Below are 5,059 nucleotides of genomic sequence, written 5' to 3'. Positions count from 1 at the left end.
GAAGAAAGTATTGATAAACTGGATTTCATTAAAGACACTATCAAGAGAATAAGAAGACACGTCGCAGCCTGGGAGGAAATGATTACAAAGGACATTAATAAAAGACTTATCTAAAATATGCGAAGAACTATTTTTGAGATGTTTATTATATTTATTTATTTTTGACACTATTACAGATGTCCCCCATTTATAACCCCACCTTTGCCTATCTCCACACACCCTTAGACCCCCTTTATCTGGTCATTGTCATACTGTTGTCTGTATGCATGTATGTTATTTGGCTAATCTCTTCACCTTTTCTACCCAGCTCCCTCCTAACCCCTCCTCTCTGACCTCTGTCAGTATGTTCCATGTACCCATTCCTCTTCTATACAAATAGCTTCTTAAAACTCAACATTAAGAAAACAAAACAACCACAATATGAGAAATATCTGTAACTTCTTCTCAGTATTGCTATGAACTTAAAATTGCTGTAAATAATGAAGTCTATTTTTTAAAATGGGTAAAGGATCTAAGTAGGTATGTTTCCAAAGAAAATATACAAGTGGCTAATTAATCAGTATAGCAATGAAAATCAAAATCACAATGAGATACCACTTCACACCTCCAGGATGACTATGATTGAAAAGATAGTAAATTCCTGGTCAAGATGTAAGCGTAGATAAACTTGGTACTCGGAACCTCCCACAACCACATTAAAATTACAACTAAGCTACAGAACAACCGTCATTCAAAACTGCTGTAAACCCAGCTGAACAGTAGTCCTATAGCTAAGGATATAAGCAAGCTGCATCAAGACTGGTAAAGAGGCACAGGTGCAGAATGGGCTAATCCCACACCCATGTATGCCCGTTAAAAACTGGGATTGATACCTCCACTGCACAGGGTTTCCCTGAGGAGCAAGGGGTCCCAACCCTCCACCATCCCTCCACATCCCTCCATCATCCTTCCACCATGATTCTAGTGCTGGGAAGAGAAATCTCCATAAATTTCAGGTACAATGCCAAAGATATGATTCATGGAAGAAAGTATTGATAAACTGGATTTCATTAATTAAAAACTTCTGCTCTGTAAAGACACTATCAAGAGAATAAGAAGACACGTCGCAGCCTGGGAGGAAATGATTACAAAGGACATTAATAAAAGACTTATCTAAAATATGCGAAGAACTATTTTTGAGATGTTTATTATATTTATTTATTTTTGACACTATTACAGATGTCCCCCATTTATAACCCCACCTTTGCCTATCTCCACACACCCTTAGACCCCCTTTATCTGGTCATTGTCATACTGTTGTCTGTATGCATGTATGTTATTTGGCTAATCTCTTCACCTTTTCTACCCAGCTCCCTCCTAACCCCTCCTCTCTGACCTCTGTCAGTATGTTCCATGTACCCATTCCTCTTCTATACAAATAGCTTCTTAAAACTCAACATTAAGAAAACAAAACAAGCACATTATGAGAAATATCTGTAACTTCTTCTCAGTATTGCTATGAACTTAAAATTGCTGTAAATAATGAAGTCTATTTTTTAAAATGGGTAAAGGATCTAAGTAGGTATGTTTCCAAAGAAAATATACAAGTGGCTAATTAATCAGTATAGCAATGAAAATCAAAATCACAATGAGATACCACTTCACACCTCCAGGATGACTATGATTGAAAAGATAGTAAATTCCTGGTCAAGATGTAAGCGTAGATAAACTTGGTACTCGGAACCTCCCACAACCACATTAAAATTACAACTAAGCTACAGAACAACCGTCATTCAAAACTGCTGTAAACCCAGCTGAACAGTAGTCCTATAGCTAAGGATATAAGCAAGCTGCATCAAGACTGGTAAAGAGGCACAGGTGCAGAATGGGCTAATCCCACACCCATGTATGCCCGTTAAAAACTGGGAGTGATACCTCCACTGCACAGGGTTTCCCTGAGGAGCAAGGGGTCCCAACCCTCCACCATCCCTCCACATCCCTCCATCATCCTTCCACCATGATTCTAGTGCTGGGAAAAGAAATCTCCATAACTTCTGGCTGTAAAGACCAGCAGGGACTGTGGCTGAGTGAGACAGATGGCTGCTGGGGTCCCAGGTTGTTTCTCTTAAAGGATCCACACACAGACTTACTCTGACTCACTCACTCAGAGCTGCAGCACTTGGGAAGCTCAAAAGAAACCAAGGGCATAGTGGGAGGGACTAAATTGTCAGACTTCAGGACAAGGGCTGAGGGCCAGCTTTCTCCCAGACAGAAGTGCTGGCAGAGGCCATTGTTCCTTTGCTGAGCCCTCCCCCACACAGAGCCCAGGTGGCTTCCATATCTCAGCCTCCATAAACTTGGCTAATACTATTCATCCTGCTCTGGGGATTCCTTGAGATCCCACCCAACCCAACTTCCAGCCCCTCCCAAGCTGTTTTCAGTGGCTTTCCCATACAAACCACCTGTATTGGCTCATATGACCAACTTCCCTAAAATTTCTCAAACAGGCAGCATCTGACCCCAGCCTACCCTGTACCTCTTGCTAAATGGCCCCATGTCTGGCACTAGCTTCAGCTAGCCTTGAATTGCTGCTTGGCCTCTCCCTGGCACTTCCAAGCCTAGCTAAGTATCAGCCATCTGAAGATCATTCTGTAGCTCATGCTAGCTGACCTTGGTCTGTACCTCCTGAGAGGTCCTAGAATCAGTGTACCCAGAGGACAGCTTCAGAACGTATCCAAGCACCACCTAACCACGTCCACAATTAATACACTGAAGGGGCAAACTCAGTAAGTATCAGAGCCCCACTGGAGTGAGTCTGACTTTGTGAGGTTGTCCTCTGCACAACAGATCCTCTGCTGTGGTAACTGCCTGCCTTGCAGCCAATCAGTCTGGGGGGAAATCTTCTTTATTGACAGCAATCAAGACTCAACTACGACAAGAGGGTGCATACAGCTCACATAGAGGGAGCACCTGAAGTGGCCAGCTCATATGACCTAGTAAGCTGTATTATTGGGCCCTAAAGGACACTTACTACTTAAGGGCACTGTATTGAGAAGGAGAGGCGTAGCAGTTCTACCAAGTACATAGAAACAAAATTAGGGAGGGAGCCAAAGTGAGGAAATAAATAGGCATGTTTTAAATAAAAGATCAAAACAAAACTTTAGAACAGCCACAAAATAAACAAAGAAAACAAAATGGAGACAAGAAATTTACCAGAGGCAGAATGCAAAGTACTGCTTACAAGGTGGCTCAATGATGTCAGTGAGAACTTCAACAAAGAGATAGGAAACATCAAAATGGTGATGGTAAACATAAAAAAGAACCATTCAGAAATAAAGAATACACTAACTGAAAATAAAGAATACTTTACAGAGAATCAACAGTAGAGTAGATGAAACAGAGGCTCAAACCAGAAAATTGTAAATAATAAAATGGTAATAAATAACATGTAACATCATATGTTCATTGTAGTATTATTTACAATAGCCAAGACATGAAGGCAACCTAAATGTTCATTAATAGATGAATGGACAAAGAAAAGATGGTGCATGTATAAAAGGAAATATGACTCAGCCATAAAAAAGAATGAAATCTTGCCATCTGCAACAACATGGATGGACATAGAGAATTATGTGCTGAGTAAAATAAGTCAGACAGAGAAAAACAAATGCCATATGATTTCACTTAAATGTGGAATCTAAAAAACAGATAAATAAACAAACAGAATAGAAACAGACATACAGATACAGAGAACATTTTGACAGTTGCCAGATGGAAGGGGAATTGGGGTGATGGGTGAAAAAGGTGAAGGGATTTAAAAGTACAAATTGGTAGTTACAGGATAGTGATGGAGAAATAAAGTACAGCATAGGGCACATAGCCAGTAATATTGTAAAAATTATGTACAGTGTCAAATGAATACTGGGTTATCTGGGTGATCATTTTCTAAGTTATATAAATGTCTAATCACTGTGTTGTACACCTGAAACTAATGTAATATTGTATATTAATTATAATTGAAAATTTGAAATATTATTAAAAAGAAAAAATAATTAAGATAATTGCTAGAGTCCCTGTCAATTTTAGGACTCTATCATGAAAAGTCCAAGATTGTAATCTTTAGTGATGTCTCTTTGTGTGTATACGTGTATGCATGTGTAATTAATTTCCCAAAGCAATTCCAGGCATTTGTATTTCTTTCAAGAGCAAACACACACACACACACACACACAATCTAAAAGAAATTGATCTGGAGTTTATTGGTTTAAAGATTGGTTGGTATCACACTAAAATGTATAATTCTAGAGATTTGTCATTATGTGTCCAAACACAAAAATTGCTAAAGGATTGAGCACAGCAATTTGGCCCTAAGAACCATTCAGATTGGGGTGAAGTGAGCCATTAGCTTCAAGATATCAGCACCTGTTAAATACGTGACATTTTATGGAGAAATAGACTCCCATTTTGGAATTTCTCTAGTTTGATGGTTCCCACTGTATTAATGCCTGGGGCTCTCTGGTAATACAATGATAGGTATATATGACACAATACATACACACCATGCAATAAATACATTAACAGAGATAGTATAAAAGCTGAATAAAAGGCTCCAGACTTAAAATGGTTTCTTGGTAATATGTTTCTCCAATTTTCATCAACATTCTCACATGTGGAGCCAAGTATAGAAGACAGGATAGATTCTGTGTTGGATGAGCTTCAAAGGTATCATCATCAAGATTTTAGAAGTCAGTAAGCATCCATCTGCACAAAAATGTCTTCTTCACTAGGCCATCTTTTGCCTTAAATATCACCAGTAGAGGTTTATTCCTTGGGCTGATATTATTTTCAGAAAATCCTTGTTAAAATGGAAGGATGTTCTCATAGGGTGCTACTCATTTTACTTTTGTCACAAATACCTTAGGAAGGATAAGCAAAACCAGGGAGGGACAGGAACATGAAGCCTTGGACGGAAGTGCTAATGTGAGGAGCAAGGGACAAGATCATGAAACAATGCAGGAGGGGGATAAAAAAGAAGATAATAACAAGTTTTAGTGAATTGTGCAGAAATAGAACCTTTATA

Source organism: Myotis davidii, unplaced genomic scaffold (assembly GCF_000327345.1).
Source record: "Myotis davidii unplaced genomic scaffold, ASM32734v1 scaffold644, whole genome shotgun sequence".
Taxonomy (NCBI): domain Eukaryota; kingdom Metazoa; phylum Chordata; class Mammalia; order Chiroptera; family Vespertilionidae; genus Myotis; species Myotis davidii.
This window is presented reverse-complemented; position numbering follows the sequence as displayed.